Consider the following 13,543-nt stretch of genomic DNA (forward strand, 5'->3'; position numbering starts at 1 on the left):
GCGGCTGGGCCCGTGAGCCATGGCCGCTGGGCCTGCGCGTCCGGAGCCTGTGCTCCGCAACGGGAGAGGCCACGGCAGTGAGAGGCCCGCATACCGCAAAAAGAAAAAAAAAAAACATTAACTGTTTATTATTCCATCTTATAGATGCACATCACTATTCTGATTATATGATACCTAGGTTTGTTCCAGTCACCCACCATTCTTAATCTTGTAATGAACATTTGACATTTTAGGTTCTTGGTACATTCTCAAAGTACATATGTGAAAAATATTTTTTTCTGAGATATACTGTATTTGACATATAATAACTTCACAGAAAGTGTAACATTTATTAAGTTTAAAAAGTAATTTCTTCTAGAATAATAAAAAATAACTTCTTTAGGGAAAAAAAAAAGCTTTACTGAAATATAATTTTATATACCAAACAAGTCACCCATTTAAATTGGAAGATTCAAAGATTTTTGGTATATTCAGTTTTGTAACCATCACCACAATCATTTTAGAACATGTCCATCACTCCAGAAAGAAACCCCATACCCACTAGCAGTCACTCCCTATTTCCCTGAACCCTGTCTCCTGGCAACCACTAACTTAACTTCTGTCTTTATGGAGCTACCTATTCTGGACTTTTCTTTAAAATGGAATCATACTAATATGTGCATTTTTGGAACTAGCTCCTTTCACTTAACATGTTTCCAAGGTTCATGCATGCTATAGAATGTATCAGTATTTCATCCTTTTTATTGACAAATAATATGTCATTATACGAACTTACCACATTTTCTTTATTCATTCATCAGCTGACAAACATCTGAATTCTTTCTACTTTTTGGTCATTATGAATAATGCTACTATGAACATTCACATATATGTTTTGTTTGTTATCATTATTCTTGAATATGTAACTAGGAATGGAACTGCTGGATCATATGGTTAACTTTATGGTTAACTTTCTGAGGAACTGCCTTACTGTCTTCCAAAGCAGTTTAACCATTTTTCATTCCTACCAGCATGTATGAGGGTTCCAATTTCCCCACATCTTCAACACCTGTTTTTCCTTTTTCCTTTTTTAAAAAATTTTAGCCATCCCAGTGGATGTGAAGTGATATCTCACTGTGGTTTTGATTTCCATTTCCCTGATGGCTCATGATGTTGCTTATCTTTTAATGTACTTGTTGACCACTAGTGTACAGTCTTTGGAGAAATGCCTTTCAGATCCTTTGATGTATTCAGTAAATGAGTGAATAATGAAAGTAAGTATGAAAAGGAGCTGAGAGAATAATTAGTAAGATTTCTATGTACAAGGTGCTTATGGGTTATTGGAAATAAATGTGTTCATAATAATGCAACTCTGAAGGTAAGCAAAGACAAGAGGAAACTGGTGGTGATGGAGTGGACATCTGGAAGAGGCAGAACAGTAGTTATCACAGAGTCATATGGGCAATGCTACCTGAGGGCTGGAGTTTGGGATGATGTTTTCTTCGGTGCTATAGAAACCACATGCCTTTAGGTCATACGTTTAATTCTTAATATACTGGAGAGGTATTCAAGAGTGAGGTTATCAACTTAGCCCCCCCAACCCCCCAAAGACTGTAATCAACAAACTAAAGAAGAATCAGACCCATTAGACTGGTGCAACTATTCCTCTTCCCTCCTAGATAACTGGAAGGGATAGATTATCAAGACTATCAATTATAGATTCATAGACTTTGGGGACTAGGCTATCCCAGTTATTATTAATAACCCACTACTTTCAAAAGTGAATGGGTTTCAGGCTTCCCTGGTGGCGCAGTGGTTGAGAGTCTGCCTGCCGATGCAGGGGACACGGGTTCGTGCCCCGGTCCAGGAAGACCCCACATGCCGCATAGCAGCTGGGCCCGTGAGCCATGGCCGCTGAGCCTGCGTGTCCGGAGCCTGTGCTCCACAACGGGAGAGGCCACAACAGTGAGAGGCCCGCGTACCGCAAAAAAAAAAAAAAAAAAAAAAAGTGAATGGGTTTGGACAATAAATTATTTGGAAGAAGAGGTATCCTATCTTTCCCATGTGTTATACTGTGGTCTCCTCTATTTTCATCATTTCCAGGCTTGTTCTTTGACTCTTTTCCCTCTTCCCTTCGTTTCCCACTGGATGATTCAACATTGTGGACTACTCTTCATTAATTAACTCATTAATTCACTAATGTGTCAATGAATCAGTGTGGAGCTAGACTTTGTAAGAAAATCTGGGTGAAGAAAATGTTTCTTAAGAGAGCCAAGTAAACACGGGGAATTAATTATATGTCTTAAATATTAAGATAATTTTCCCTTAGAAAGAGAAAATTGCTCTCTTTGTTCTGTAATACCTTATATATAATGGAGGAAAAGCACCTCGTCTAAGGTGAATTTTCTCATTCTGATTACAAAACTGTTTACAAAGGACATGATAAATACTAATTTCTGATGAATTAGGAATAGAAAGATACTTAACATACTACTTCAAATAATCATCCAACATGATACTTAGTGGTGAAACTCTAGAATCATTTACCTTAAAAATCAAGATGTTATTGATCAGAATACCTACTGTCACCATTAGTTAAATAATAATGGTCTTTCTAGCTAATGAAGTAAAGTGAGAAATGGAAATAATAATAAAAAGCTGTTAGAAAGGAGACAAAATTACTTTTCAGTGTAGATCATCTTTCTTTATCTAGGAAACTGAAGTGAGTTAACCGAAAAAACTCTTAGAATTAATAAGACTTCATTAAGTTAGCTAGAGACAATATAAATATATAAAAATGAGTAACGTTTCTATATGCCAGAAAACAGGAAATAAAATGAGGGGAGTATTAGCTGTTCATGAAAGCAATTAATAGAAAATATGTGGGATTAAATCTGTAAAGAAACCCAGAGGACTGAAGTAACAAAAATGACTAAATTTTTCTGAGGTACATTAAAGAAATGTGAATAAATAGAAACACAGTCCATGTTTAGGAGTAGGAAGACTGACCTAGTCACAAATTAATCTGGAACAGTAAATACCTGAGAACAGCAAAAAGATATTAGGGATAGAGAGCAAGAGTAATGAAGAGGGACTTCCCTGGTGGTCCAGTGGCTAAGACTCCGTGCTCCCAAAGCAGGCAGCCTAGGTTCGATCCCTGGTCAGAGAACTAGATCCCACATGCCGCAACTAAGAGCCCGCATGCTGCAACTAAAGATCTCACATGCCGCAACCAAAAGAGATCCTGCACGCGGCAATGAAGATCCAGTGTGCTGCAACAAAGACCCAGTGCAGCCAAATATATAAGTAAATATTTTTTAAAAAAAGAGTAATGAAAGGAGTTAAAATGTAATACAAAGCTAAAGTAACTGAAAAGAATAGTCTAAAAACAGACCCTATCATAGAGCAGAATTCAGTGTATGATACAAGTGACATCAAAATCAGTGAGGAATGGCATATTTCTACATTTGATATGGGCTATTTGGAGAAAAATAAAAGTTATAGCTTCACTTCATACTTATATTTATGTGCTAAATAAGATCGTTTCCAGATAGATAATGAGTTAAATTAAAAATGATAAGCCTTGGGCTTCCCTGGTGGCGCGGTGGTTGAGAGTTCACCTGCCGATGCAGGTTAATGCATCGGCATGGGTTCGTGCCCCGGTCCGGGAGGATCCCGCATGCCACGGAGTGGCTGGGCCCGTGAGCCATGGCTGCTGAGCCTGCGCGTCCAGAGCCTGTGCTCCGCAACGGGAGAGGCCACAACAGTGAGAGGCCCGCATACCACACCAAAAAAAAAAAAAAAGATAAGCCTAAAAGAACGTGTTTATTTATGCATTTACTGAACATTCCTCATGTCTTAGAAAATTCTCTATTTACATCTGTATTTAAGTATACATGACAGATGAAGTATATACATAGTGTTAGGTAAATCAGTAAGGAGAACACTAAAATACCAGTAGAAAATGGGGTAAGACATCAATAGCCTACCTAAGGTGACCTACAAGTCGCTAGGAAACAACTAGAGGGAAAAGTTTACTCACTTATAACTTAATGAGTCACTGTTCTTGCTCATTAAATTTGCAGAGAGCCCCAAACTACGCACTACCACCATATGTACCATGGCAACTTTTTAAATGCTACTGTTGGCTAAGACCTCCAGTACAACATCGAACAGGACATTCTTGTCTGGTTTCTGATCCTAGCAGGACGTATTCAGCCTTTCATCATTAAGTACGATGTTATCAGGCTGAGGAAATTTTCTTCTATTCTAGTTTACAAAGTGTTTTTATCAGGTCTGGATGTTAGATTCTGTCAAATACTTTTTCTGTTTCATTTCCACCATTCTGGCTACTTCTTCTGTGTCTCTTTTGCTGTCTTGTCTTCCTCCACTAATGCTGAAGTTCTTCAAGGCTTGATCCTATGCTACCTTCTCTCCTCATTCTACACTTCTCCCGCCTATGAGCAATTTCATCATATGATTTTACATACCACCCGTCTGCCAACTACCCCCACATCTCCAACCCAGACCATACGTTTTAGCCCTTAAGTCATTTCCTAGCTACATACCCAACAGCTCTACTCAGATGTCTCAGACATTTCAAAATAAACATGTCTAAAATAAAACTCATGATTTCCTGCTCTCAACCATGTTGAATGGAACTCCTTTAAAATCTTGATCACTCAACTTCAAGTGGACTCAGTGTTGGGGACAGCAAGAGAACTAGGTTTTCTTAGTCCAATCAGTCTCTTCCTCTCCTCAAGTCTGAACCCTAAAAGAGTAATTGTCCCATACCTTCTCCTCAAACCTGTAACACTTCTGCCAGCATCATCACTCTGGGCTCACAGCTCTGCTTCTTATTTAAATGAGAAGACGAGTGCAATCAAAAGAGAATGTCTACAGAATCTTATCACCACACCTATCCACTTACCTGCATATAGCTCTGCTTCTTATTTAAATGAGAAGACGAGTGCAATCAAAAGAGAATGTCTACAGAATCTTATCACCACACCTATCCACTTACCTGCATCCACGCCACATGCTCTATCTTACCTCTCTTTACTTATGAATGTTCCTCTCTATGCTCCTACCAACCTTGCCACGTGTCCACTGGATCTCATTTCTCCTCCTCTGCTCCAGGACAATGTCCTAGCAATTCTCTCTGCTCTATTCTTTATTAACAGTTTTCCCCCTCTACTGGATTATTTCCATCAGCTAAACATAGAAAAATGCTCCCGACTAAAAATCAGAAGCAAAAAACATTCTCAACCCCATATCTACCTCATGCTATCACCCCATGTCTCCATAATCCTTACATTTAATTAGAAAGAGCTGTCAACTTGCTATACTCAATTTGTCTCTTCTCTCTTGAATCCACTCCAGTCAAGCTTATCTCTCCTAAATTTCTACCTAAACTTCTTTGTCCAAGGTCACTTGTGATCTCTATATGTTGCTCAATCCAAGGATCAGTTCTCAGGTCACATTCTACAACCATTTTACATGAATAATCACTCTTCCTAGAAATACTTATCCCACTTGTCTTCCAAGACACAGCCAGCTTCTGGTGCTCTTCTGGTCAATAACACTTCCTTAATCTCCTTTGCTGGATACTGCTCATCTCCCCAAACTCTAAATGTTAGGGAACCCCAGTTTTATTTCCCAGACCTTTTTACTCTGGGTTTACACATTCCATTGGTGAACTTATTAAGTCTCATGACTTTAAGCACCATGTATGTGGTAATGGATCTCACCATTTATACATTTCGTGCAGACCTCTTTCCTGAACTTGACTTTGCTTCTTGCATGTCTAACAGGCACCACAAAATTAACATAAATGACAGCTCCATCCTTCTAGCTACTTAGGATCAAAACCTGGAATTTTGGGCTTCCCTGGTGGCGCAGTGGTTGAGAGTCCGCCTGCCGATGCAGGGGACATGGGTTCGTGCCCCGGTCCAGGAAGATCCCACATGCCGCGGAACAGCTGGGCCCGTGAGCCATGGCCGCTGAGCCTGCGCTCCGCAACAGGAGAGGCCACAACAGTGAGAGGCCTGCGTACCGCAAAAAAAAAAACAAAAAAAAAACCCTGGAATTTTTCCTGACTCTTGCTCTTCTCTTTCCCCTCCACTTCACAACTAATCCTTCAGTAAATTCTACCTTCAAAATATATCCAGACTCTATAACCAGTGCTCACCACTTCCACTGTACTCTTACCTCTGTTTTGGTCTCCTATGCTGCCGTAACATAACCACAAAACTAGCTGTGCTTAAAACAACACATATGTGTTACCTTACAGTTCTGAAGGTCAGAAGTCTAAAATGGGTCTTACAGAGCTAAAATCAAAGTGTCAGCATAACTGTTCATTCCAGAGGCTCTAGGGGAGAATCCAGTCCTTGTCTTTTCCAACCTCTAGAGGTTGCCCACATGCCTTGGCTTGTGGCCACATCACTCCAACTCCTGCTTCCATGATCACATCTCCTACTCTGATGCCAACACCACTGCTTCCCTCATATAAGGACCCCTGTGATTATACTGGGCATGTACCCAGATAATCTAGGATAATTTAACCATTTAAAGATCCTTAGTTTATTTACCTCTGCCAAGTCCCTTCTGCTATATAAGGTAACATATTCACAGGTTTCAGGAATTAGAAAATTGGGGGTGGAGGCAGCACATTATTCTGCTAACCACAGCTTCCTAAGGGGTCCCTCTGCTTCTATCCTTCCTCAGAGAAGTCAGAGAGACCCTGCTAAAACTAAGTTAGATTATGTCAATCCTCTACTCAAAACCCATCAATGGCTTCCCATGTGCCTCAGAGTAAAGAGCCAAATGCTTTACCATGGCCCAAGAAGGCTCTATACCATTCACACTCCTGTTAGATACCTGACCCTCCTTCCTCAAAGCCTCTGTATTTGCTGTTCCCTCTTCCTTGAGTGCTCTCCCCTCAGACACCCTCTCTGGCTTGTTCTGTCATCTCCTTTCTGGTCTTTGCTTCTACATCACTTTCTCAGTGAGGTCTTTCTTGACCATCCCAACGATGCTATTTAACCCACACACCAACAATTACTACATTAGAAGAGAAGGTCTCGAATCAATGATTTAAAAGCTTCTAACTTCAGAAACTAGAAAAAGAAGGGCAAATTAAACCCAAAGCAAGGAGAAGGAAAAAAATAACAGAGTAGCAAGTAATAAAATACAAATTACCAAAGCTCACTCAAGAATAAACAGCTAAATGTTTAAATAAATCATCTGAATATCATTATACCTAATAAAGAAACTAAATTAATTGTTGAAAGTCTTCACACAAAGAAAACTCCAGGGACTTCCCTGGTGGTGCAGTGGTTAAGAATCCACCTGCCAATGCAGGGGACACGGGTTCGAGCCCTGGTCCGGGAAGATCCCACATGCCGCGGAGCAACTAGGCCTGTGCACCACAACTACTGAGCCTGCACTCTAGAGCCTGCAAGCCACACTACTGAGCCCGTGTGCCACAACTACTGAAGCCCATGCACCTAGAGCCCATGCTCTACAACAAGAGAAGACACGGCAGTGAGACGCCCGCGCACTGCAACAAAGTAGCCCCCACTCACCACAACTAGAGAAAGCCCACACGCAGCAACGACCCAATGCAGCCAAAAATAAATAAATAAATTTATTTTTAAAAAAGAAAACTCCAGGCCAGATGGCTTCATTAATAAACTCCCCCCAAACATTTAAAGAAGAATAGCAGTTATATAGACTTCTCAAGAAAATGGAAGAGAGGGAAACATTTTCCAACTTTTATGATATGGAAATCAGACTTTACAAGAAAACAAAACAACAAACCAATACCAATATGCAAGGCTTACAAGGAAACCAGAGTGTCTCTGGAGGCCTGTTACCTGCAGACCTCCATGGGAGCCGGTAAGGGAGTAAAGAGGTACAGAAAATGCTGAGAGAAACTTTTAGTCAGAAGCATCTCCTTTTAGCTCTTCTGTGCAACTGCTGTGTAAGAAGATTAGAGAATATCAGAAGTGGAAAAGTGAGGTGATTCAAAGGTAGATGGTCCTATGATTGTGAAATAACACATGAATGAGAACTTGAGGCCACAGGCTTCCCTGGCCCATATGCCTTGAATGCTCATTTAAGAGCTATATATTTTCTCACTACCTATATAGACCAGGCCTGTCTCGGTTTATGCTTATTTGATGCTTGTCAAGCCTGTTAGCCACAAAAATGATCAGCATTCCCACAGAACAATGGGAGAAGCAGCAATATGGAAGATAAATCTAAGGAGGCAGAAGAAAGAACCAACAATTTTATAAGTTCTTTCTCAATTTAGTGAGAAATACCCCCCAAAAAAGACAAAGAGGGCTTCCCTGGTGGTGCAGTGGTTGAGAGTCCGCCTGCCGATGCAGGGGACATGGGTTCGTGCCCCGGTCCGGGAAGATCCCACATGCCGCAGAGTGGCTGGGCCCGTGAGCCATGGCCGCTGAGCCTGCGCGTCTGGAGCCTGTGCTCCACAACGGGAGAGGCCACAGCAGTGAGAGGCCCACGTACCGCCAAAAAAAAAAAAAAAAAAAAGACAAAGAAATGTAGATAAGCAGCAGCTTCAAATACTTAATTCACCCTTGCTTAAATTTCCAAGAAAGGCCATATGAATTATCAGCTGTCAGAAACATGCTGTTGGCAGGGTTTTTCTATTTTCTTTTGACCAGCATCAGATGAACTGAAAAACTGAAGTGTTTTAAGCAGCTACCATGCACTAAGACTTGAGTACATCCATGAGCAAGATGATGGGGAGGACATGGGGGTAGAGAATCAGGTTCTTTCCCAAAACAGTTAGATTTTTTTTCCTGATAAAAGCATGTGAGGCTGGGCTCTCTGCTCAGATGGAGAGAGGTCCCCTTTCTGATGAACAGTGCGATACTGCAGACACAAAACAGAAGGCAATGCAGGGAAAGAGCTGACCTACTTTCTTTCCTACTCATAAACCACCAAAAAATGTGGGTGCTTTTTTCTCCCCCAAGCAACAAAATAAATCCACTCTCAGGTTACTTTGCCTGAACTCAACTTTAACACCGCAAATATCAGAGTTAAGTCGCTTAACTGCTAAAAAGTTAGTACTTTAGAACAGAATTTCCCATTTCCAAAAATTAATTTGCTATTGGGTGAACTGAAAGATGGAGAAGAAAACTCCTCTACAGGTTCCATCTGTCACCTCTCCTCTCCAGAAAGGAACAATAAGGTCTAGGAACCAACTCCAGACTGTAGGTGGAGCCACAGAAAAGCAGCCCCCAGCAGAGGGGCCAGGGCTGCCTGAATGCAGCAGTGTGGGTGTGAGACCTGAAAAACAAACCGGAAAAACCCGATACGTATTCCATACTGTGGACGGATGCTGACAGTAGCCTCAAATAAAGAAACATACACTTTAATATAATAACTTTTTGTCTACATGCTACAGCATACTGAACACCATCTTAAACTCCTGGCGAATTAACTAACTAGCCTAGTCAAGTTGATTAACGTGCCTAGGGTCTGTTTATCAAACAAGCCAGTGACCCTGAAATGAAACACCTCAGGACTAAGACCCCCCGATGCCTGATATCACTGCCTACATCAGGCTGAAGAATAAGGAGAGGGCTCCACTCCTCCTGAGAGGACAGCCATCAGCTACCTTAAAGGAGAGGTCCTTTGAGCATGAAACACATGGCCAGGGTAGGTAAGATGCAGCTCCCAGAAATCTGGTTTACGCTCCTCAAAGAATTTCAAAACTTTAAATTAGTTACCGATCCTTTAAAATTGAGACTTGTCAAAAAAATCTGAATTGCTGACTTCTCTTTAAAAATAATGAAAGAATCTAGCAATAATGGGTTGGAGTGGAGTCACAGTTACCTCATTTAGAAATGGCACATGCTACATAGTTTGTCATTACCATGCCTGCAAATGTCTACTGTATTTGCCATCACTGAACCTGCCCAGCCCTGTTTGTGAGCAAGGGTAGGAAGGGGCCTAGGAGAGAATCTGCAGGAATAATCACACCTAGAGAAACACCTTTTTATCTAGGACATATACCCAATTCCAAGCGTGGTCTGGACACTGTCTTGAGGTCTGTTCTAGCAGGAGAAATGAATCTACAAAGGAGAGGGAAAAAAGGTGCTTTCTGAGGGCAACCTAAAACCTGGGCAACACGTCCCAGCCAAACATGACTTATGCACACCATCACTCTTATTAGGATCTACTAGACGCTCCATGTGATTTTTTTTTTCTAGGCTTTAAGATCATTTATATAAATACTCTTAGTAGGTGTGATCAGCGTATGTTACCATCTGTTTCAGCCAATATGTGAAAGCATTGTCGCTTTTCAAGCACTTCAAAATCAAATGGAGAAGAACCAAAGGCATTAAAAATAAAGTGCTGGCACACCATCCTCGGGCTGACCGTGGTGGACGTTTTGAGGGCAGCCGATGTGCAGCCTGTGCGCCCCGCACCACCTCCTATGGAAGCTTGAGTCAACTGTGTAGCTTTCTTCCTTTGTCTCATAACCATGTCCACCAATGAGGATGCTAATTCACCAGCTGCCCGCCTTAACAGATTCAAAAACAAGGGGAAAGACAGTACAGAAATGAGGCGGCGTTGAACAGAAGTTAATGTGGAGCTCAGGAAAGCTAAGAAGGATGACCAGACGCTGAAAAGGAGAAATGTCAGCTCTTTTCCAGATGATGCTGCTTCTCCACTGCAGGAAAACCGCAAAAACCAGGGCACTGTAAATTGGTCTCTTGATGATATTGTCAAAGGCATAAACAACAACAGCTTGGAAAGCCAGCTCCAAGCTACTCAAGCTGCTAGGAAACTGCTTTCTAGGGAAAAATAGCCCCCCATAGCATAATACGGGCTGGTTTGATTCCAAAATTTGTGTCCTTGAGCAGAACGGATTGTAGTCCCATTCAGTTTGAATCTGCTTGGGCCCTCACTAACATTGCTTCCGGGACTACAGAACAGACCAAGGCTGTGGTAGATGGAGGTGCTATCCCAGCATTAATTTCTCTGTTGGCATCTCCCCACACTCACATCAGTGAACAAGATGTATGGGCTCCAGGAAACATTGCAGATGACAGCTCGGTTTTCCGAGACTTGGTTATCAAGTATGGTGCAGTTGACCCGCTGTTGGCACTTTTGGCGGTTCCTGATTTGTCATCTTTAGCATGTGGTTACTTACATAATCTTACCTGGACACTTTCAAATCTTTGTCGCAACAAGAATCGTGCACCCCGCCCCAGACTCTGTTGAGCAAATTCTTCCTACTTTAGTTCATCTCCTGCATCACAATGATCCAGAAGTTTTAGCTGATACCTGCTGGGCTATTTCCTACCTTACCAATGGTCCAAATGAACAGACTGAAATGGTTGTGAAAACTGGGGTTGTACCCCAACTTGTGAAGCTTTTAGGAGCTACTGAATTGCCAATCGTGACTCCTATGCAAAGAGCCATAGGGAATATTGTCATTGGAACAGATGAACAGACTCAGGTTGTAAAAGATGCAGGAGCACTTGCCATCTTTCCCAGCCTGCTAACAAACTCCAAAACTAATATTCAGAAGGAGGCTACGTGGACAATGTCAAACATCACGGCTGGCCACTAGGACCAGATACAACAAGCTGTAAATAATGGATTAGTCCCGTTCCTTGTTGGCGTTCTCTCTAAGGCAGACTTTAAGACACAAAAGGAAGCTGTATGGGCTGTGACCAAACTATACACGTGGCGGAACAGTTGAGCAGATGGTGTACCTTGTTCATTGTGGCATAACAGAACCGTTGATGAACCTCCTAACTGCGAAAGACACCAAAATTACTCTGGTTATTCTGGATGCCATTTCAAATATCTTTCACACCGCTGAGAAACTAGGTGAAACTGAGAAACTTAGTATGATGATTGAAGAATGTGGAGGTTTGGACAAAATGGAAGCTCTACAAAACCATGAAAATGAGTCTGTGTACAAAGCTTCGTTAAACTTGATTGAGACGTATTTCTCTGTGGAGGAAGATCAAAATGTTGTGCCAGAAACTACCTCTGAAGGGTTTACATTCCAAGTTCAGGATGGCACTGCTGGGACCTTCAACTTTTAGATTGTACACCTGAGGCATAAAGTTGTTTGTTGTGTACTATGTTTGGTAGAAGTTTGTCTTACTGTTTCTCTACTAAGAACTCTTTTTACACGTGGTTATTGTAGCACTTTTTACAAAGAAAGTATTCTTGAACAGTTCCAAACTACATACTGTATGAAGCTTCTCCTCTCAATGGGTTTCTTATTTCTATATGGAATTTCGTATCTTGCAGTGTCCTGTAAATAAAGATTAAATTCCACCCTTTTCTTTAAAAAAAAATAATAATAAAGTGCTGATAGGGTAAAATGGCAAGCTTGAGAAAAGAATGCCAAATCTTTAAAATCTACTCTAAATTTATTTCATACAACTTGGTCATCCATGAACTTTCTGTAGGTGATTAAATTCATTGTGCTTATTATCTGTACAGCTATTGGCCAGTAGCAGACTTCATGACTGGATTAAAGCTGGGGAAATGTTGATTAGATAATGTGGATCCACAACTGGCTCATCACACTAATACTCAGATGAAGCAGCTCTCACTGGCAAACTAACCCACATGATTGAGAATGAGAATAAATGCCCCAGCTAACCTGTGTACCAGTTAGGATCCCAGGTTAATAACCAGGCTTTACTTATTTTGGTCACCTACCTTGAGTGTCAGGAATTATACATATGAAAGAAACAAAGTATTAGTCACGGTATATTTTAAAGTTTGTTGCAGACATAACATAGAAATTTCATTCCTGTGACCTCTATTCTATTACTCCAGTTCCCTTGCTTTATTCCCCTTTATTTGAGGTCAGTGCAATCTGACAGGACATTTAGAAAGAGTTTAATGTAAATCTTCAGAGTATGCCCATGACCATTCTCTACCTGGGAAACTGAAGAGGCAACCTCTTCCACCAAAACAGCACTGACACTGCTTAGGAATCCCTGTGAGGGGCAAGGAGTGTCAGGCACACAAACAGGATCAGTTCCCCTCACAGGAGGCAGGCAACTCATCTAACATTTAACAAAGAAACCATTCTTCTGTGTGCTTCAGTCTTTCTAGAGCCCCAGATGCTTAACCTAGCCTGATCACCAGTCTTCCAATATGCCAATATAAATGGAGAAAAGTTCTTAAGCTTTTACTTCAGTAGCTGGCTGAATTATATTATTAATATCTGTATCATAAGGCTACTTCAGAACATAGCTAAGTAAGGCTTCTAGCTCTTGAATCTCGTTCCCTCTAACAAGATCCAAATACTGGGCATCACAATGGAGTGTGGGTGGGTAACAGTTATTCTATCAGGCTTGTGGGTAACCATCCTGATTCCAGGACTACCACATGTTGCAGATGGCCCTCCCTTAGGGAGGGTGTAGAATGGCCACTGCCTACTCTCCATTTGCCAGCAGTGGAGGACACTATGCGGTTTTTTTTTTGGCTTCATTGGGTCTTCACTGCTGCGTGGGCTTTTCTCTAGTTGCAGTGAGCGGGGGCTACT

At 41.4% G+C, this 13,543-nt stretch overlaps 1 protein-coding gene and 1 pseudogene across 2 annotated transcripts in view; one reads left to right on the forward strand and one right to left on the reverse strand.

The window, feature by feature from the left end:
- The window catches only part of CTNNA1 (catenin alpha 1), a 183,265-nt gene that overhangs the window by 20,821 nt on the left and 148,901 nt on the right, over nt 1-13,543 (reverse strand). The gene's annotated exons all lie outside the window — the stretch shown is intronic.
- On the forward strand, nt 10,448-12,167 carry LOC309804294 (importin subunit alpha-1-like; annotated as a pseudogene). The gene has a single exon. The product of its transcript is annotated as an importin subunit alpha-1-like (transcript).

Source organism: Mesoplodon mirus (assembly GCF_964341445.2).
Source record: "Mesoplodon mirus genome assembly, chromosome: 5".
Taxonomy (NCBI): Eukaryota; Metazoa; Chordata; class Mammalia; order Artiodactyla; family Ziphiidae; genus Mesoplodon; species Mesoplodon mirus.